This window comes from Chelonoidis abingdonii, chromosome 6, assembly GCF_003597395.2.
Source record: "Chelonoidis abingdonii isolate Lonesome George chromosome 6, CheloAbing_2.0, whole genome shotgun sequence".
NCBI lineage: Eukaryota > Metazoa > Chordata > Testudines > Testudinidae > Chelonoidis > Chelonoidis abingdonii.
The window spans coordinates 75460004-75482377 of NC_133774.1; the positions used below are offsets into that span (position 1 = coordinate 75460004).

A 22374-nucleotide genomic window follows, 5' to 3' on the forward strand; every position below is an offset into this window, starting at 1 on the left:
AGGCTTCCAAGAGGGGTCAGCGAGTCTCCTAAGACTTTGTAGGAAAAAGAAGTCAGGTGGGGGACATTATTTTTCCCCACCTACAAATCTCCGGAATTCTATGGGAAGATGATCGACTGTTTCCTAAACCTTCTGTTTTCTCTGAATGCCCCCCTCTCACCCACCCACCCCACCCCACCCCACCCACACTGTGGATCTCCTGAGGTCCTTTAATGGAAGGGTTCATCAGAAAAAAATCTCATTGGTGCAAAACACAGATTTGTAAGGTGAAAAAGACAGGAAGGGTTCTATTGCTTCTTCCCCACTTCAGCTCCTGAACCTCAGAGCTTCCTGCCACTACACATCTCCCCACCTCAAGTCCTGAAAGTCCCCCTGTGGCCCACCCAGAGACCTGTTCCTCCTGGCTCCCTATAGCCCCTCTCCCTCAAACGTTCCCTGAATGTCTCCTGTGACAACCTGTACCCTTTTATAAGGTTATGATAGATTTTGTACAAAATCTACCTTGTGAGATATCATTTGAAAGGTCATAATCTACTGAACATTATTGTCGTGATAAAATATGTGTGGCAGCATTGTACATAAAGTTACAAGACTCCACTGTATAATATTGTTATAATATGCTCCAAGGTTAAAAAAAGCAGGCGCAAACCCATTTCTCAGAGTCAAAGACACACTCACACCCCAGCCAGGTGCTAAAAGGCTATCGCTTGCTTAAGAGTCATTCTCCAGCAGAGGGGAAGGGATAAACAAGAAATTTACATTCCATCACAGGGAAGGTTCAAACCTCAGAGCTGAAAGAGTCTGTTTTGTCACCATGACTCAGCAAGGATGTTTCTAGTACAAGAGATTGAATTATAAAGAGGGGAGGAAAATGCTCGACTTCACTCATCTTCCTCCCATCTCTCTTCTTATGACATCAATGAATTCCTGAGCGACACTGAACTAAAGGGGAAGGGTTCCAGGCTGGAAGGAGACCCAGCCTATGACATTTACTGCAGAGTGCAGTAAGAGAAATGCCTTTGCTTTGAATTCTGTTAGTTTATTAAGTTAGCCATCAGTTCGCATTTTATCTTGTATTTCTTTGGTAACCAATCCCGACTTTTCTGCCTCATTGCTTGTAGTCACTCAAAATCTTTCTTATCTTTTTGTAGTTAATAAATTTGTTTAACTATTTTATCTTAACCAGTGTGTTTGGATTAAAGTGTGCGGGAAGCTCCATTTGGGATAACAAGTTTGGTGCATATCATTTTCCATTGATGAAATGACAGACTTTATATGAGCTTGCATTATTCAGCAGTGTGGTGGACAGTGCAAGACGCACATTTCTGGGGTAAAGTCTGGGACGAGAGAGCTTGCTGGTGTTCTTCTGCAGTTTAATTCATGAATGGCTAGTTAGGAGCACGCAATACCATATAACTGGGACACACTGGACACTGTGTGTCAACCGGCCAGGAGTAACTGTTCTCATAGTAAAGCAATGTAAGAGGTACCCTAGGCTGAGAAACTGGGGAGAGACAGCTGTTCAACAGTCCAGACTGTACCCTGGCTAAATGTCACACTCTCACTCCTCTGGATGTCTTTATTCTCCCTCCACCAGTATCCCAAGAGTTAGGATGGCAGGGCACCTGCCAAGAACCGAAGTCTACCGTCACTGCAACTGCCTGTCCTTTTAGAGAACTTCTTGTGAGCTTGATTTTAACTCTGAATTTACTGGGTTACAACTTTATTTAATTTATTTCTTTTTACCCCTGAAAGGTAATATACATGCAAACCACTGATGTGTTCCTGCAATCTTCATTTCAGTTTAATGAAGGGTTTTTTTGTGGGGGGGATTTACAATCAATACAGCACCATCCATTTAATTTAAATAGGGTGAAGCTCCATCCAAAGAAAATGTAGATGAGGTAGATAATCTGATACCTTGTATTGGACCACCTTAGAAGTGTTGCTGTGCAAAAGGCTATCTGGAAGGTCTTTTTTCCAGCTTGGAAGCTTTTGTACTGAACATATACCGTAGGTATCAGCTTTTCATATAAACTATTCTTTAAACATTATATACTTTCCAAAGATGTCTCTAAACTCTTTCTTGAGAAATTCACAGGTGTTACCCCTAGGTAACTAATGTATTATTTATTGCTTTAAGATGTATGCTGAACCAGGAGGACATCTCTCTATAGCTACTTTAGCCAACGGAGGGGTAACAGAACTAAAACTGTGTATTAGAGACAAAATACTTGATTAAAGAATGTTAATGATTTCATTTCAGTCAAGGAAAGCAAAGAAATGTAGTTAATGGAGCCATTCCATCCTTAACTTTCCATTTAGTACTGCAGGCTTCCAGAACCATGTTTGATCTTTTATATTGCGTACTGTAAGGTAGAGGCAGAATAGAATGAGTTTAAACCACAGAGTGACAGCCTTAACTTTGAATGTTCTTGCTTTTGTTAGATTAAAGCTGTAGCCAAAAATACTGCTCTTGTTTTGCACGCTGAACCCCCACTGATGGAAGTACTGTGCACAGTTCTAGGAAATCATATGTTCTAAGGTTGTGTTTTAACACAATTTTTTCTCTGTTAGAGGGAGTAGGCTACCCCAGGCATTTGAGCTTGTCCACTATTTTGATGTTCCTACCTCCAACTGAAAGCCAGTTCAGACGCTATCCTCAGTGTGATCCTCCCCTTTATTAAACAGATGTTCTTCTTACTAGCCACACCCATCATAATCTAGGCATCATCACAGAGACCACCTCTCTTATTGTTTGACTCTGTGTCAGTTGCACAAAGGAGCTAAAGTTAACATCTTGGTTTAAGAGATGGGATTGGTGAGCAGGTGTTCTCAATGAGAGGTCGTTGCCTTTGGAACTCCTTCCTCTCTGTCCCTAACATTTGTTAGCCAGACTACATTTTTGGTGACCTTCAGGATGTACTGCAAGGCCCACATATTTTCCCAAGTTTTTTAATGGGCAGAGGGCTGTTGATTAGGGTTTTGGAGTAGATGGCTGGAGAGTCTTTGGTTGATTCTGAGAAAAGTTATAGACATTTTAAGTACAGTTTTTAAATTTTTATGTATGCTAAAAGATTATTAACTAGAACATCTTATGAATCCAAAGAAATAAATTGTTTGACTGGAAAGGTTGGTTTACTGGCAGATAGGAGGCACCAGTGAAGCAATCAGGCATCATCCCTCTTCTCATTCACATATCTGGGCGCAGGTAGCTCACTTCCATGACACACTCAGGGAGAGAAAAACTTTAGATTTGTCTAATTCCCTCATTTTATTCACATGTGAATTTTAGGCTATCATTGTTAGTCCCTTGCCATTTGGGGCTGAAACATATTATAAATATTCACAATAATGCAAACAAACACACCTAATTATCCCCACTCAGATCGGTGTGCTGAGGGAACCCTTTGTGCACTGATCCTCTCCTCTTCCCATAGAAAGAGAGGTTAACTGCCTCCCCAGAGGACTCGTGTAAGGTTATAGATCCATGACTGAGGAGTGGGCAGAGAAGAGGTGAAGGGTGCCTGGGGCAAAAGTGGCAAATACTAGATGAATATGCCCTGGCAGGACGGACTCTATGGTGACACACTGCCCTGAGGCAAGAGAGGGTTAGGAAGCCCCTGTCACAGGGCCTCTGAGGCAATGGCTTTGCTTTTCTGCACATTTCTTGGGATCCTCATGGATCTCAAAGGTTCTGCATGACCCTCCATTCACTCCATACACAAACCTCATCCCCAAGCAGAATGATCTGGAGAAAAGTCTGAAATAGAACCCTCTGACTTCAATAGGACTTGAGCACACTAAGGCCTGGTCTACACTAAGCATTTAAACCGATTTTAGCAGCGTTAAACCGATTTAACGCTGTACTCGTCCACACTATGAGGCCCTTTATATCGATATAAAGGGCTCTTTAAATTGGTTTCTGTACTCCTCCCCAACGAGAGGAGTAGGGCTAAAATCGGTATTATTGTCCTGGACTAGGGTTAGTGTGGCCGCAAATTGACGTATTGGCCTCGGGAGGTGGATCCCACAGTGCACACTGTAACACTCTGGACAGCAATCTGAACTCGGATGCAGGGCCAGGTAAATCAGGAAATACCCCACGAAATTTTTGATTTTCATTTCCTGTTGCCCAGCAGTGGAGCTCTGATCAGCACGGGTGCAATGCATCCCCAAATCCAAAAGAGCTCCACATGGACCGTATCAGGAGAATACTGGATCTGATTGCTGTATGGGAACAAATCTGTTTATCAAACTCCGTTACAGAAGACGAAATGCCAAAGTGTTTGGAAAAAAAAAGAATCTACAGGCTACACAAGGTGGTGACAAGCATGAAGGAAGCCAGAGACTCAAATGGACGCTCATGGAGGGAGGGAGGGGGTACTGAGAGACTCCAGCTACTCCACATCCCCGGCAGTCTCCGAAAAGTATTTCCATTCTTGGCTGAGCTCCCAATGCTGCTAGATTTATACCACACTCGTCCCAGCATGGTTCAGAGGAATAGCTCATCAATTTATTCCCTCTCCCACCGCCACGTGAAAGAAAAGGGAAAGAATAGTTTCTTGACTTCTTTCAAATGTCACCATAATATGTCTACTGAATGCTGCTGGTAGATGGGCTGTGATCTGTAGCAGTGAAGAGCAGTCATCCTCCTCCCTCTGTGCCCGGCGCGGTGTGCAAGTGTGCAGTAAAATGGTAGCCGGTCTTAGTTATCAGACGACCGGTGATGTGCTCCTGGCTGGCTTCAGGTGAGGCTGGCTGGGGCGCCTAGGTGAAAATAGAAATGACTCCCAGGTCATTCCCAGTAGATGTAGAAAGCAACAGCTGGTAACCGTGCCTCAATACAGCAACTGGGGGCTAGCTCCATCAGCCCCCTCCCTTTTCCTGTGTAAAGGAAAGATTCGTGCCTGCCTGGACTGTCATAGCTGCGGGGCATGCTGGCTTCTCTCCCCCGCCCGCATTTAATGTCGGCCTGGACTGTCATAGCTCCGGAGGCTGCCTCCCCTCATTTTATCTCATTAACAAGTCATGTTTCTTATTTCCTGCATTCTTTAATAACTTCAATGACACACAAATGGGGTACACTGCAACGGTAGCCCAGAGAAGGTTGGGGGAGGAGGGAAGCAACGGGTGGGGTTGTTGTTCAGGGGGCACCCCCGTGAATGGCATGTAGCTCATCATTTCTGTGGGATCTGACACAGAGCACCCATGCTCTCTGATACACGCTAGTTCTCAGTACACTTGCCCCATATTCTAATCAGGACTGACTCTATTTTTTAGAAACCATAAAGGAGGAATTGACTCGGGAGTCATTCTTCCAGTTTTGCTTTTGCGCCCCCGAGCGCCAATCTCAGCCAGATGCACCTTGACAGCAGCAGACAGTACAGAAGGAAACAGTAACCGTCTCACATTGCCATTTACACTGGCAGCAGACAGAACAGAACAACTGATAACCGTCTCTGCTATCATGCAAAAAGCAATGAAGCTGCTGTGTAGCGCTGGAGTATCGCCTCTGTCCGCAGCATCCAGTACACATACAGTGATGTAAAAAAAAAAAAAAAAAAAAAAAAAAAGCTGAACGGCTCCATGGTTCCGCTGCTATGGCGTCTGCCAGGGCAATCCAGGGAAAGGCACGAAATGATTGTCTGTCTGCTGTTTCTCGGTGAGGAAGAGTGACCTGACGACATTTACCCAGAACCACCCCCGAACAATGATTTTTGCCCATCAGCCACTGGGTTCTCAACCAGAATTCTAAGGGGGGCGGAGACTGCGGGAACTATGGGATCTACGGAATAGCTCCAGCGAAGTGCACACCTCTGGAGAATCGATGCTAGCCTCAGACCATGGAACGCACCACTGCCGAATTAGTGTGTATGTGCCGCGCCGTGTGCACTTGACTTTATACAATCTGTTTTATAAAACCGTTTATGTAAAACCGGAATAATCTCGTAGTGTAGACGTACCCTAAGAATTAGGCCCTAAATGCTGATAATCAGGTAGTGGTTAAAAAAAAACAAAACAAAAAACTACAAAAATTATTTTTTGCCTGTTCCAGATCTACAAGTTGATAAGTTTTAAAGCAATAAATTGTGTAAAGGCTGATAGCTTTTGTGCCCTGTTTCAACACAATGCAAATGAAATGTTTTAAAACCATTGAGTTTTGAAGTGGACCTGAACCAAAATCCTAGATTGAAATACACACCAGGCTTTGAGGAAGTCAGATCTGGATGCTAAGGCTCAGGATCCACCAGGATCTGGAGAGGCAGGGAAAGCCCACCACTAGTTGAATTATGAACGTGATTTACAATAAAAACAGCAACTGACCTTGATCTTCTTTGTGCTGCTGAGCACTCACTTAATACTGAACTGTGGCAGCCTATTTTTCTGCATCCTCTAAAAACTTTATTACATTTCAAAATGCTTATATTTGTTTAAAACATAAAATAGGGGATAAATACTCCTTTGAGCCAGGAAAAATATACTTCATGTGAGTAAGGGGGAGAGTTGGGACTATTTCCAGAAACTATTTAATAATTTGGAACCATTTTTACTCTCTTGTTTCACCAGGGGGGAAAAAGACTGTTTAAAGGCCGTGAAATCTTTCTTCCTTGCTTCCTTCCTTCCTTTGTAGGGAAATCCAGCTAATTTGTTTGAACTTAATCTGCGATTTTAGGAATTCCCTTTTGCACGATAATCAGAAAACCAAATAAATTTATTGCTAAAGCTAGACCACACTATTTTAATATTAACCTGAGATGAAGTACTGCCAAAATGAACAGCCATGGCCTCGATGCAGGAAAAATTGTATTATTTCATATCAAGTTGTTAACACTTGTATATCCTGACATTCCTATATATCCCGGAGTGTTAGGGCAAGACCCTGCTATCCCTGAAATTAAAACAAGCATTTTACCAGTAATTTCATTAGAAGCAGGATTGGGCCCTAAAAGTGTATGTTAATCCTAGCAGCAGTTCCTCAAGGCAGACAGTGAATCTCATTTGAATCAGACACATTATGGCCTTTACCCACTGCTGTAAATTGGCTCTGAGTGCATGTCTGAGAGTCAGTTTCACTAATCCAGTTTGAGATATCAGCCGTCTCTATTGCAAAAAGCTATCAACTACATTGCTTACTTATAAACAGCAAGACAATACATGAACAGAAAAGCTACAGGGCATTTCAAAAGTGCTGCCTGGGTCTGTCTTTTCCTATCTTTCTTCAATGTTTTCACTACCCCTACTAAAATCTGGTTGACAGGAGTGTCTGCACTGAGATTTATAAACACAAGAGGGCAGACTATATATAACATGAAAAGGAACAGGAAAGAAATGCATATTTTCCTATTAGTTTTCACAATTTAAATGGCTGAGGTGAAAAAAACCAACACTTAAGACAAATATTTTTAATCTTCAACACAAAAATATCTAGCTAAGCCCTTCTTTGTTCCCTTAGGCACTTCATTGTTAGTAGTACTTTTACAGAAGACTTGATTTTAAAACTATCTTTGTGATAAAGTGACAAGTTCTTTCTCTTGAAAGTATAGGGATTTTCTGAAGCTCCTATATAACACTAAGGAAAGCTGCTTGTTTTGTGCCAATTTTGCTGTCCCAACTAATGAAAATGCAACATATACCCTCCATGTAAATTCTACCTGCAGAACTCTCTAGACAGACACAGTCTAAGGGTGTAAGTGTATTTCACCCATCTTTGCAGAATTCTTTGTTTATCTCCTCAGGAATTCATACAGCAGCTCATTTTTGGCTACCTACTCCAGAAGAAGTAAACAGAATTGTGACCTGGAAGTGTGTTTCAGTCTTGCTATACTAAACAACAAGCTTTTCCAGCCTTAACTTTTGAAAAAAGTTCACATCTAAACTCCATCAACCTCATGGACTCTAAGAGATATTATTTCTTCAATACAACTACTAACTCAGACTCACACCTTTATATATGTAGAAAAATAAAACTTCTTCATGGATTGAATGTCATGGAATTTTCTCATTCATTTCTTTAGAGAGTTGAAAATCTCCCAGATGGAGGGCCCAGTCCACCTCCCACTGAAATGTGTGGGAGTCCTTCCATTGATTTGAGTGGGAATCAGATTGGGGCCTTATAGACTGATCCTGTTCCCAATGAAATAAATGGGGATTTTACCATTTGGAGTAGGACTGGCCCTTAATTTTGTGAATCAGGTGTAAATAGATTGAGCACTAGATCCTCCTAACCCTTACTCTTGTGAGTAGTCTCAAAAACTTCATGAGTAGTCACTCAACTAGTTCTTACTCATACCAGCAGTCTAATTGGCTTTGATTAGATGATTCACATAGGTAAGGACTACTTGCCTGAAAAAGATTTGCAAAATTGGGCCCCAAGAGTTGCATCCTGGAGTTTAGCATGAATCAAGACTGCAGAATTAGGCCCTGTTTTCAGAAAATACTATAAAGGAGATTTAGATTCTGAAAAGTTCTTAGGATTCTTGGATTGCAATGACAATCAGTGTTTCCATCTGTTTTAAACTAACACTGGTTACTGACCATTTTTGAAAAATGTCTAAAAGAACTGATTTGCTATTCAAGGTGAATCAATACACGTATTCTTACAGATCCCTTTTTTGACATTAACTATCATTACACATTCTACATTTTCCTTCCCTCTTCAGTACATCAGCATTTACTTTCAGCACAATGTTACAAACAACACTTACTAGGTGCTATTTATGATTTTGCAAGTGATGTCATCTCCAGCATTTCAGTTACACAAGATATCTTAAGACAAAAACATAGATAAATATAACTATTGCATAAACATGTATCTGTTAAAATGTAAAGCACTTGTTAAAAAGGAAATAGAATAGCTTTGTCTGAGAACATGGTCTAATTATTACACAGACTATATTTTTATTTTTAAACAGTTTTTCCAATTACAGACGCCCCCTGACTTATGCAATCGTTCCGTTCTGGAACGCTTTCCATAACTTAAATATTGGTTAAGTCAGAAATGTATACCTGTACGTTACGCAAAAATTTCTGCAACTCGAAAAAATCCTATTTCTGGCTTATGGAACTTTTTCCATAAGTATGAATTAGCATAAGTTGAGTCTTGCATAACCCAGTAGTGTCTGTATAGTCAAACTTTTATTATAAACATATTTGAATTATATACTGTACTGTGAAACATATCTTGTCAATGAAAGACCTGTGTTATTCCAGTGGTCAGTCATCCATCCACCTTCTATCCCAGGTTTTCAGACTATTCGCTCCAGGTTGGCTAACTGTCCCTTTGGACTGTTAAACAAGAACAGGACCTCTTTTTTTCCTTCCCTGGGAAAGGAAATGCTCTGGCAATATCTCTAGGTCTTATGTCCAGAACAGGATAAATGGCGAAAAAAGACGACACCACCCTACGATATATGCTTCTAGTAAGAAAGTTAATCAGTATTTAACAAAGTGAACTTCCCTTCCTCAGAACTAAAAGGAAACACCTTGAAGATAATTTAAAAAGTGTAATAGCTTATGCAAAAGTCTCTCTCATTCCCAGAATATCTCTTTAAGGGCCAGATTCTGCAGGACTTACTCAGGAAAAACTCCTATGGAATTCAAAGTGGTTTTTTTTTGCCTGAACTGTAGTAGTGGGACTCAAAAGAGCCACTAAAAAGAAGTTTGTCTTATTATTTGTTTGCAAAAAATTAAATTACTTTCCTCTCTCCACTCTAGTTACTGTCTCTAGAAAAAAAATCCATATAAATCTATGCATGAATTTATTTCTATTACAGGAAATCTTGTTAGATGAGTACAGTTCTGAAAAGTTGTGTTATGTAATCACTGTCCTAGAACACATTACAACAAATATTAAAAATCAATTTAATTTAGGTCCTCTCTCAGTAAGATGGCTAAAGATCAGTAAGTCATAAATGCAAAAACTGAGCATTTATAATTAATGAGTACAAGTTATTCTAAAACTGATGGGTCGAATGCTACTAGAAGTTTATATAAGCTACAAATTTATTGTTCACGTGCAGAAATTTAATTTAAAATTCTAATGTATTATACCCTATGTTCAGTAGAAAGCTATTCTTAGAAGCTAAGTACTATGAAAGATAACTGGGCTTTGATGAGATGATTCATCAACTGGGCTTGAATATTGTAATTAATAGGTTGAGGTCTGCTCTGAGGCACCTGATAATGAAAGAGGTGTTTCAAAACAAATACTGAGTCAGATTTTGCCATGCTGACGTTGGCTAGTACCACACTCCATGGAGAGCCCCTGGGACTAGATCATTACTTTGGAACAAGACTTGTGTATCGGGTGACACATAGCTGTACCCCAGGAATAGTACAAAAGATTAATTGTGCCTCTTGGCAGCACAAATCTCACCTTACGTCCCCACTCTTTTGTCATGTGTCCATGGGAGGTAGTACTTTGCTGCTGGCCTGTTCCAGCACCACCTTACAACATTGCCCACAATGGCTCAGTTGTACCAGAACACTGGGGAAGCAAAGCCAAGTCTCCAACTACTCTCCCCAACCCTTTTCTCTAGGAGGGAAGCAGTGGGTGCATAGCACCCATTTACTGATGCTGCCCAGACCTACAGTCCAGGTAAGCAATCATGAGATAAGAGGGAAGGACCTTTCATGGATCAGTAACTGGTTAAGAGATGGGAAACAAAGGGTAGGAATAAATGGTCAGTTGTCAGAATGGACAGTGGTGTCCTCCACGGGTCTATACTGGGACCAGTGCTGTTCAGCATGTTCATAATGATCTGGGAATGGGGGTAAACAGTGAGATGGCAAAATTTGCCGATGATACTCAAGCCTGGTCTACACTGGTTGGGATTGATCTAAGTTACGCAACTTCAGCTACATAAATAATGTCGCTGAAGTCGACGTACTTAGATTGACTTACCATGGTGTCTTCACTACGGTGAGTCAACTGCTGACGCTCCCCCATCAACTCTGCTTGTGCCTCTCGCTGAGCTGGAGTACAGGAGTTGACGGGAGAGCGCTCGGGAATCGATTTATCGTGTCTAGACTAGACACGATAAATCGATCCCCACTGGCTCGATCACTGCCCGCCAACCCATCTGGTAGTGATAGATAAGTCCAAAGCAGACTGTGAAGAGTTACAAAGGGATCTAAAAAAACAGGGTGTCTGGGCAACAAAATGGCAGATGAAATTCAATGTTGATAAATGCAAAGCAATGCACATTAAAAAACAAAATACTGATTATATATACAAAATGATGGGGTCTAAATTAGTTGTTACCACTCAAGAAAGAGATCCTGGAATCATTGTGGATAGTTCTCTGAAAACATCCTTAATGTGCAGTGGCAGTCAAAAAAGCTAAGAGAATGTTAGGAACCATTAGGAAAGGGATATATAAGAGAAAATACTATAATGCCTCTAGATAAATCCATAGTGTGTGCACATCTTGAATCGTGCGTGCAGATCTGGTCACCCCATCTCAAAAAAGATATGTTGGAATTGGAAAAGGCACACAGAAGGGCAACAAAAACGATTAAGCGACTGGATCAGCTTTCATATGAGAGATTAAAAAGAAAGAGACTTTTCAGCTTGGAAAGGGTATGATAGAGGACGATTGTGAAATAAGTGAAGAAGGAAATGTTATGTACTTTTTCACATAATACAAGAATTAGGGGTTATCCAATTAAATTAATAGGCAGCAGGTTTAAAACAAAACAAAAAAAAAGAGGAGGTATTGCTTCACACAACAAATAGTCAACCTGTGGAACTCTTTGCCAAGGGATGTAGTGATGGCCAAACCTATAACAGGGTTCAAAAAAGAATTACATAAGTTCATGGAGGCTAGGTCCATCAATGGCTATAAGCCAGGAAGGGCAGAGATGCAACACCATGGTCTGAGTGTCCCTAGCCTGTTTGCCAGAAGCTGGGAGTGGGCAACAGGATGGATCACTTGATGATTGCCTGTTCTGTTCATTTCCTCCAAAGCACCTAGCATTGGCCACTGTCAGAAGAGAGGATACTGGACTAGATGGACCAGCGGTCTGACCCAATATGGCCCAATATGGTTCTTATGTAGTTGTGGAGAAGAAGTGGGGAGACTTACCCCTTCTTAAGCTTCTGCACAGGGCCACAGTCCAAATCAGAATTTGGCCCATTAGGACTACTCACAGAGTAAGAGACTACTCTGTATGAATAAGGGTGGCAGAACATGCTGCATAATGTTGTTGAAATCTAGTACTTAGTAGGAAATATACTTTAATTCTCTTCATGCAGTGTGTTTTCTTTCCTTGATGAGATCCTTGGATTCAATGTTACAATATTACAGTTTCACTACAAAGAGATGTGTACACATTCTTTAGTTGCCCAACCTCAAATCAATCGTATGCTTTATTAAGTTGAAAATATACTCAGGGACCAATCCTGGGGAGGTTTGCCTCTGACTTCAATAGGAATAGGACTGGGCACACTACATACAAAGACAATACAATTGTAGTTAACTTGCTGCTTAAAACAATACTTTGAAGTAACATAACTTCAGATATGACTATGCCTTGGAGGCACAAAAATATGTAATCAAAAATTGTTAATTAAGGTTATTTCAACTCCAAATTATATACCACTATCATCCCCACAAAAGACCTGCTTTCTTTCCTTAAAGCTGCATGAACAATACCTTGTCTAACCTGGGACTAATTGAAGTATTACAAGTTCTGGAGGCAAAAAGCACAACTAGTGCAAACTGTCTTTACTGCCTTTGAGCTGAAGTATTTTTTCATTAATATCAGTTTGCTTTTGAAACCACCTACTCTCATCCATAAGGGAAATGTAAAGTGACCAGAGCTTATCCATTTAAAGTGTTAAATCATCAAGCTACCACAATGATGGATACACTAACACATGTTTTCTTTGTTTAATGTAAAAGATTTGGGGGGGCTAATTTCAGCATAAGGGAAAGTCATGCCCCAGGATCAAAAACTTCGGTGTTACTTAAAAGTATAAAACTTCACTATATGGACTTCTGGGCCCAGAAATGTGCAGATGCTAACAGCAATTGAAGTCTTGTAATCCCCTCTAATTTACTTTCAATTGTTGGACTTTGAAATCAGTCATTTGGTATAATTCATGAAGGACGGTTATGTATAGTAGGCACATGTACTAAAACTATTTGTTGATCTTTTCGGAAAACTGATAAGCTGGTGAAGTGAAATCTCAAACTGAAGCTCATCCCTGAATGAAAGCTAGCCATTTTACAGTAAAAAGGGGCTAATTTTTCAGATTAGTTCCATTTATAATGAAGTCAAGCTTTCTTTAATCTCACTGCACAGCCTTTAGTATACCTTGCTTAACATGAATTTTACAGGGAAAATACTGGTCAAGTTTATCTATATGGGAATCAAATTGCATTATTAAAACTGGAGGGAAGCACTTGATTCCTGTTTGAGAAACTGGAAATAAAATCGAACAGAAATGAGATTTAAGAATCTGCTAAAAACAAATGGTTCATTCCTTCTCATGCTGAAGTCAATGGAAATTTTGCTTCAGTGGGAAGACAGGCAGATCCATAATTTGCTTACTAAAAGAAAGCTGTGCAGTATTTTACATCATATGTGACAGACACAAATAATTAAACAGAGTGAGAAATGCATATTGTGCTATAGTTAGTGTTTCTTACTATAACAGTTTACCAGTCTACCACTTTTCCCCCTCACTGTCAAACATGACACCATTTCACAGGTGAGCTACTAGTATCTATTTCTAGTTCTGCCTATACAAAGCTACAAATGTTTTAATATTATAATTAAAAACAGATACTACAATCTTAAAGAAAAGTAAATGTTTGTTCTCATACAGAGCTGAACGAGAACTAGTTCTGGATGCCAAAAGTTTACAGCCCGTAAAATGTTCCTCACTATGAACATAGACCTCCCTCCCCAAAAAGGAAAGGTTAAATTAAACTAATAATGGAAACTAAACAAATGTTTACTCTGTCAAAAACATGATGTCATGTACCTAGACCCAAGAACTTCTAAAACAGATTACCTGGACTGCTTAGTAAGCCCTAAATGCCCTAATTTACCCAACCATTTATCAACAGTCCTAATGAAAAGCCTTTTCTGCTCTTGCAATAGATAAAAGTAGCCATTAGTCTCTGAACTGTTCATTTTTAACAGCAAGACTTAGCAAAAAGCAAATCCTGAGAGTAAAAAAAATTAGCTGGATGTTCAAATAACAAGGTCCAGAGAGACATATCTAGGAGTTGCCTCTTTTAATCCAACACTGAATTATGTTGGAAGCTGTTTTCTATTCTTTTAGAGCTCTACTACTGCCAAAATAACTGCAAGGTTTGCAAGTCCTAGTATATCTCAAGCCTTTCCCAAGGCACCCCAACACTATCTGAGACACTGAAACTATGGCAACCGAATAAGAAAGTAGCTTCCATGATTAATAGATGAAGATCCCAGCGACAGTGTCTAGGTAGGCCATAATTCAAGAAAGCAGGAGAAATTAGCATAGAATCCATCTCAAACTACCAATAAAAAGTAGATTTTGATAGGCATCAACAAAACTGGGCTTTTGTTCTCCTAAGTCCAAAACATTGTTTAGATGCTTATTTATATCACACTGAAAAGATGAGTGTCTCCCATACAAGTGACAGATAATCCACCAGAGTGATGAAGGGAATAATACAGACAATTTCCTACCTGGATGTTTCAAAGCCAAATGCAAGCATATCTAATATTGGAATCATCCAATTGAGGCTGCATGGCTGGGTATAAAGAAGTGGGAGTAATGTTTGCTGGGGTCGGGAATATGTTGGCATACAGTTTTCCCCATTGTGTTTGGGATTCATAAGAAGTACATTCCTTTTCATCATCAGCATCAGGATACTCATTTTCACTGCTGGAGGCCAGTGGTTACTACAACACTGATGAAAGGCCTGGAACACTTATAAAAATGCATAATCAATAAGTCAGTCACTATCCCCTCCAGGAAAACTTCTGATACATACGCTCTATTCATTGGTCTGAGGCTACCCTAAAAATCCCCTAACAAAAAACACTCTTCACTTCTTTCTGCTTCCATAAACATTTGGTTTCCACTGAAGGCAATTTGATATAGAAACCACATATGTATTGGAACATACTCTCTTTTTAATCTACCACTAAGGGCACAATTTTGCACTCCTTCATGCAGGCAAAAGTCCTGTTAATTTCCAATATGGCATGAACATTTAACAAATATTTTTGCAGAAATCCCCTCAGTAGCAGTTTTGTTTGATAACCACAGAAAAGAAATAGGAGAAGGCAGCATATTAAACACGAATTCCAAGTATCTATATACAGTATTTTAGAGCAGAAATAGCTATTACTAACAATACTTTAAAAAAAAAAAAAAAAGGTCATCATGAATCCAATGAATTACCATATGTCTTCACTCTTGAGATACAGCAACTGGCAGTTCTGTTAATAGCTAGTTTATCTATTTCATTTTACATCTCTGTTTCAACCACTACAGATATATTCTGGGAACTGAAAAAAATCCTTTCATACAAGAAAATCTCTGTGTTTCACACACATCATTACCTACCCCTCTTTTTAGCTGATAAATAACTATAATTCCAAACTGTGGAAGGCTATGGAAGACTGAACTTTCATGGGGTTTCACAGTTGAATTATGGGACAGTGTGGTTGTGGTTCTTTTCTAGTTCTTGTTTTTTTAAAAGTTGTTTTCATAAAGTGATATCTATTTCAAATTGTAAAATTATGCCTTGAGTCAAACTCTAAATTTCAAAAGACATTAGGTTAGCAGCCTTATTTCTGTTCATCTGGTGCACAAAAGCCAAAAAATTGTTGATTTTGTGTGGGGGAAGGAAGTCGGATATTTCCTATGTGTCTCTTCCCTTCTCTACTTCCTGTGGCCCCTTCATTAACCATTAGCAGCTTTTCAGCTTCTGAAATGTAAAAAATAATGAGTCCTTCTATAGATATATTTTTAAAATAAACTAGGACTTTCTGAACGATTGATTTCTTAGCTGTATGTCTTTACTTTTAAAGTTATTTTCATTTCCCCTGTTGCTTTGACCCTTTCAGAGCTCACTATTGCTAAAAAGCGAGAGGCAAGATTAGTTTGTGGTTTGGAGATTTTCAGAAGAAATTTAGGATCTGCAGTAAATGGCGATTCAGTAAGAGGTACTCTTCCCTCTAAGTGCTATATCAATATCCCAGCTGTGTGCTTGGATAATCTACCAGTGCCACTCTTTGGATGAGCCCTAAACCAAGTTCTTGACCACTTACGATAATTAATTAAGTATCCCCCAAAACTGTAAATTTCACTGCTCAGTTATTTCCACCATCTGGAATATTGATTTAGTTGATAAAACAGATTTGTGCATCATAAGAAAAAGGAGAGATGTTAATTCTGGTGCCAGACCAAATTCCAACTGAAAATGAAGTTCTGCTTGTCCAATGTTGCAAACACCTTGAGGTAATCAATTATTTGTTGTCAAGGTCCAAATTTCTTGGTCAAGGTATAGTCAAGGTCCAGACATCAGAAAAAGTAATACAAAAATAATAACGATGATAATAGTAAGTAAATACTGTAAAAAGATTTTGTGGTCTATTCAAAAGTATCTGGTGGTCCAGATTTGGCCCCAGGTCTGCCTATTGACTACCGGGTGACTTTACGCATATGTGTGGCCCCACTGAGATCAAGTAAAGTTACTCACCAGCCTAAGAGTTCACAGATCAGGACCCAATTTTCTCTGTTTCCTATCCTAACAGTTGTGTGCTACTGAACAACAATTCTACTGTGTACCAGAGGTGGTCACATTTCACTGTCAAAGTGATCTCCATATATTCCTTACCCACCTCATTGTAATGCTATGGGGGATAACTGGTTAATGGTTGTAAAATGCTTTAAGAATCATCCGGTGTGCTGGTAGGTGTAAGAGGGAATTAAAAGACATGGAGTTCAGCACAATTTATTATGGACCTGACTCTGACCTCACTCATATCAGACCATTGATACAGAGCTCTAGGGCCAAATTAGCATTAAGGGTTTCATACTGCAAGGATGTGCTCAGCACCTCACTATATCAGGCCCTGACTATGAACCATTTCTTACCATAGGATAGAATTTCCAGTGTAGGGACTTAATCCTGCAAACTCTTGCTCACCAGAGTAATCCCTGCTTACATGATCCCATTTTACTTTAATGAAACTACTCAGAGGAGCAAAGATTATTCATGTGAGTCAGCTTTTGAAGATCCAGCTCTGGAATTGACATTACTAGTGAGGTCACATGGAAAAAAAGGTAAAAGAGAGCAGCATCTGTACCTATTTAGGAATATAAGATTTCTATGTTAGTATGATTAGCCTCTCTAAATACGGTTTGCCAAAATACATAAAAATATATCAGAATGAATATTACTTTCCAGATTTTACTCTAGTTTGTTTTGGGCATTTTATTATAATGTATGGTAGCCATGTACTATATACAAAACATTTGTTTGGGTAGAACAACAATGTGTTCCTGCAAACAAGTAGGTTGCAACCCATGTGTTATCTCAGGCCAATTTAATCCTAAAACATTTTATGTCTTCCCTTTGTAAACCGTGTGAAATCCTTTCAGATGTATTTATGTATGGCTCTTCTCGCTCTTCAAAACAAGATGACAAATTTCCCCTTTCCTTACAAAAACACTCACACAAACAGGTTCACAATCACCTATTTCCTTTTTAATGCAAACAGTTCTATTTTGGATTTATCACAGGTCATTAATTTGCTCCTTTTTTAAAAAAAAATCAATGAATCAATGAAAGCAGCTCCTTATCTATACCCTCTGCTACCTATTTCTTCTGACTCCAATTGCAATAGCTGCCATTCTCAAATTACAAACATTAAAAAAGGGGCCATAGCAACCATCTACTATTATCTTCAAGCAGTTAAGACATGTTAAATACACATGTTCCTAGTAAATTTTAGTGCCCAATTATTCCCCACCTTCAGGAGTATTGGTTTAGCTGATAAAGTAGATTTTACCATCATAAGAAAAATATACAGTTCTAATGTAAACTAATTGAGAATATGCAGAACATCTGTGACCATGAGTCTTTTCACTCAAACTATTCACTTATGTTTCATATCTTCTTTGACTCCTATTACATAAAAAGCAAATATCTTGTATTGCATGAAATTAATTATTCTTAAACCCCCCCCCCCCCCACTAGTTTATCATTTACAGAGGTAAGGCTGGATCCTGCAGTCCCTTGACTAAACTTCCATTGAAGTCAGTGGAAGATTTTCCTGAACAAGAGTATAGAATTGCACCCATATTGTTTTATGTTTGGTTTTATACAAGAATACTCCCTTTGTCTCATTGTCTTTGGGTCTTTTATAAATGGTTACCAATATAAAAATGGGATGTTTTATATTCTAAAGAAAACTATAAACAGAGAAACACATTGGCACTGTATGTGGTTTGGGGGGGTTATTTTATTACTCATGCTAGTAGTTCCATTCAAAGTCCTGTGGGACTACTACTGTAAGGAAGGACTTGCTGGCAATGGCCCATTTTTCTTCAAAATATGCTAGCCAGCCCCATTAACCAAAACAAGGTCATTTGTCTTTTTCATTATTTTTTCTGAAATCCACAAACCAATCTCTAAAACCTGTAATATTTATGCACATCTTAAACCAGTCAAATAATCTGGGCAAGAGCTGCAAAAAGGGCCTGATCCTGCAAGCGTTGCTTTTGCAAGTAATTTTTACTCACTGGAAGAGTCCTATTGAAGTCAATGAATTTACTCCTGTGAGTAAGGATTACTCACATGAGGAATGACTGCAGGATGGGGCCCAAAGTAAATAAGAATGTGTAAACCAAACTCGCACAATCATTGAAATCGTTTTTTACAAAGACAGAAAAATAGCTGGAGACATGATTTTGCCCCTATATTTAAGGTTGGGTTAATAATTAATGTTAGTTCTGGTTTATATTAAGCAGGAGTTATCAGGGTGTTTCAAATAATACCACACTATATGTAGACCAGAGATAGAAAGTGTTTGGGAGGATTTGACTCTCCTGTTATGTATTTACAGACCCAAACATGCCCCCATTAGAAATTTGCATTTTTTATTTATAACCAAGTTAATTAAAGCCACCATTTCTGTATCTGCAATGAACTTCATGATCTTCATTCTGCATCAATTGTAAAGAGGTCTGAAAATGCATAAACATTGGCATAAGTATGTAGGTTTACAAACATACTTAAAGATCAGCAATTATCTTGGAAAGAAAAAAAGAGAACAACAAATTTCCTTCTAAACAAGTGGTCAAGCAGACATGTAGGAAGAACCCAATAATTACTATATTACAACTAGCCATTAAATAGTCACTCGTGAGAAATTATTTGACTATGGTTAAAAAAAGCCCTACTGCCTTAACTTTGTCAAAGCTGCTGGGAGCCTAGCTTCAAAGGAACAGGGAAAGCTGTGGTTTTTACATTTAACCCTTCCTCTGGATGTCAGTCATCAGCACCAGTTTCCCCTCCTCTCATCACAAGCAAAACTAGCTGGAAGCAAAGCAAAAATCTTTGGCACAGAGCGCTCCGTGCAGCCCAAACCAGATGCTTTTTCACACTTTCAAACTTTCACTAACATTTCCCGGGCCACGAGAATGCCCCAAATGGCTTCACTGGTCCCGGAGCCAACAATCCCCTGACCCAGACTGATTTATCTAATAATTGTTACTTCTGTAATTGCTTGAAGGAAAGCAGCAGCCACCAGCTTTCAACCTTCCCCCTTCTCCTAGGCTGTCTCAGTTCTGCTCCACTTTTCCAATACACCAGCAGGCAGGAAAACAACTCATGGGGATTTGCAGGCTCAGGCTCCCACTTTCGCTCATGCAAATTCACAGCCAGAGCACTTAATGCACATTACTCTCAACTGAGAGCTTTTCATGCTCCTGCACACACACACACACACACACACACACAAAAATCCCTCCCACCAGCAGCATCCTCCCCGCCACTATCATCCCCCTCCGCCCCCTGCTGCTGGCTGGGATTTCGGTGGTGAGAGTGGCGGAAAGCCCTCTGGCCCCTTCAGATCTAACACCCTCTGTCTGAAATAGCTCGGAGGGCGAGGGGGCTTATCGCCATCCCAGGACGGTTCCTTCTTTTCTTACTCCCTACAGCAGGGAGGCCCCCCCCCCTCTTCCCCTTCCCTTTCCCCCGCCTTGTATTTTTCACCCAGGCAGCACTTTTAGGAGGGAGCTCGGAACAAACACTCCATTGTGCGATCCAGGCCTGTTATTCCCTTTTAGACAAACTTTGCCATGGGGTTGCCTGGTTCCCCGGGGCCTGAAGGGGCGGGGGCGGGGGGACGACACACTGGGGGAGCAGCAGGGCAAGGAAAGGGCGAGGACTTTGGTTTCCCACAGGACCGTGTTGTCGCTCCCTCATGCTCGGGTCAATGCGGACGTTTGGCAAGAGGGGGTGCGGCTGGCAGGCCCGTGGGGGAGGCAGTGCCTGAGCCGCCCCCACCCCGGTGCCAGAGGAGCTGACAGCAGCGGCGAGAGGGGGCGGGGAACAGTCCTGAGAGAGCCACCCTTCGCTCTGAGCGTCTGGCGCTGCTGCGGGGAATCAGCCCGTGGTGGCTCCCGACACATACACGCACCCCAGCTAGGAGTGGGGGCGCGGGGGGCAGCGCCAGAGCCTCCCCCGCTCCCTGCTGGCAAAGCAATGACAGGAGCCCGCGGCTGGGAGGGGGAGATCAGCCCGGAGCGCCAGCTCCATGCTAGCGAACAAAGCCAGCCAGACAGCAGCTCACATCCACACCCAGGGACCGGCACGGGCACGGGGCAGAGCGTGTGGGTCTCCCAGCCGGTAGGAGGCTCCTTTGTTCCACACCCAGCGCCCCTGTCAATAACAACAGCTCAATACCTGGGTTAAAGAGCAGCGCCCAGGGATTACGCACGTGCAAGGCGCCCACATTGTCCCCGTAACAAAGACTCGCCAGCTCCCCCGTGACGCTCTGCAGCCCCGGGCCGAGCAGCTCCAGGCTGGGGCTGGGAGCCCCAGAGCCCGCTCCCGGCCCGCTCTGGATCTCTCACACGGGGCGCCCCGCATCGCAGGCAGCGCGCACGCCCAGCGACGGGGCAAAGCAGCCCGGCTCCGCGTGCACTGCGACGAAGTGGGGCTGAACAAGGACATACGCGTTCAGCCCCGCTAGCGCCCGAGCCCGGGAGGGACGCCCCTGTTTGTCAGCGGGCTGAGCAGCCAGACTGATAAAAAAGGCAGCCCAAGCCGCAAGCTGACCGGGCAGGGGCAGCCGCACAACGTGTGCTAGGGCAGGCGGCTCTCCCCCGCCTTTCCGAAGCGCTGCCGAGCTAGAAACCAGCAGCCGACCTTAACCACACACCGAACACGCTCCTCCCGGACCCGCCAGTGCAAACCAGGAGGAGCCTTCCTTTGCAAGCAACCCAAAGGATCAGATATAGATATGGAGAGGGGAGTACTGTACCTTTTCGGTGCATGTATCTAGGCAGCTAGAGGACAGAACTAGCTGATGTAGTGTCCCATTTAGTAATCCATTTAAGGGGATCTCTCTGGGAAACTGGATCCACTCTTTCCTTTGCAATCCTTTGTCATTACTACATGTGTGCTTCTTTGGGGGATGGGATGTTTAATATTGCTACTTTCTGGAATGCAAATGCAATTTGCTCATTTCCAATGACGGGAGAGAAAAGGGGGAAGAGGAAAAAAGGTTTAGCAACTCCTCTCCAAACCCAAATTCCACTAGGATCCCACTCCAGGAAGTCCCCTTCAGTCGAATCTTAGGAGATAAGTCATTTCAGGGTCTTGTCCTGCTCCCTTTCTACCAAAAGTGCGCCAGGTGTAGAGGCTGCTTCAGGAAAACTCCTAGGCCGGCGGCACTCTGTGCGCCACGGCAGGAAAGCGCGGTTGCTTTAGCCCAAAGCTCCTGGTCATTGAACTGTGTTTGTAGAGGAGTTCAGAGCAACCTCTCTCCTTGTGCCCTGCCTCTCTTCCCACTGCTAGTCTCCGAGTCCCAACTCCTCTGTCAAAGGAAGGCAGCTTCTCTGCGGGTGGAGTGAAATCCCGGACTGGATCTCTCCAGATGGACTCACTTGATTCCGCCCACCCTTCCTCTCCAGTCCCTTGCTATACCGAACAAGGATGAGCATGTGCAATGGGTAGGGGATAGGGTGAGAGCATGGCCAGTTTCCAAGTGGATATTCCTTCTCTCACCCCCCCCCCCCGACATATACAAACAAGAAGATAACGAAAGTGAAGAGCTGAAAAAGCCCTTACCCCATATACAGTATTATGTACAGTACTGTATTTGTAATCAGGACTGAAGATGAAGCAG

The 22374-nt window shown here is 41.6% G+C and overlaps 1 protein-coding gene across 3 annotated transcripts in view; it reads right to left on the minus strand.

Annotated features, from left to right (window-relative positions):
• Positions 1-22051, minus strand: part of SEMA6A (semaphorin 6A) — a 138825-nt gene extending 116774 nt beyond the window's left edge. For all 3 annotated transcript variants that reach the window (XM_032789115.2, XM_032789114.2, XM_032789113.2), the window contains exon 1: positions 21508-22051. The gene's annotated coding sequence lies outside the window, so the exon portion shown is untranslated. The remainder of the gene's footprint in view (positions 1-21507) is intronic.
• Between the last annotated feature and the right edge of the window lie 323 nt (positions 22052-22374).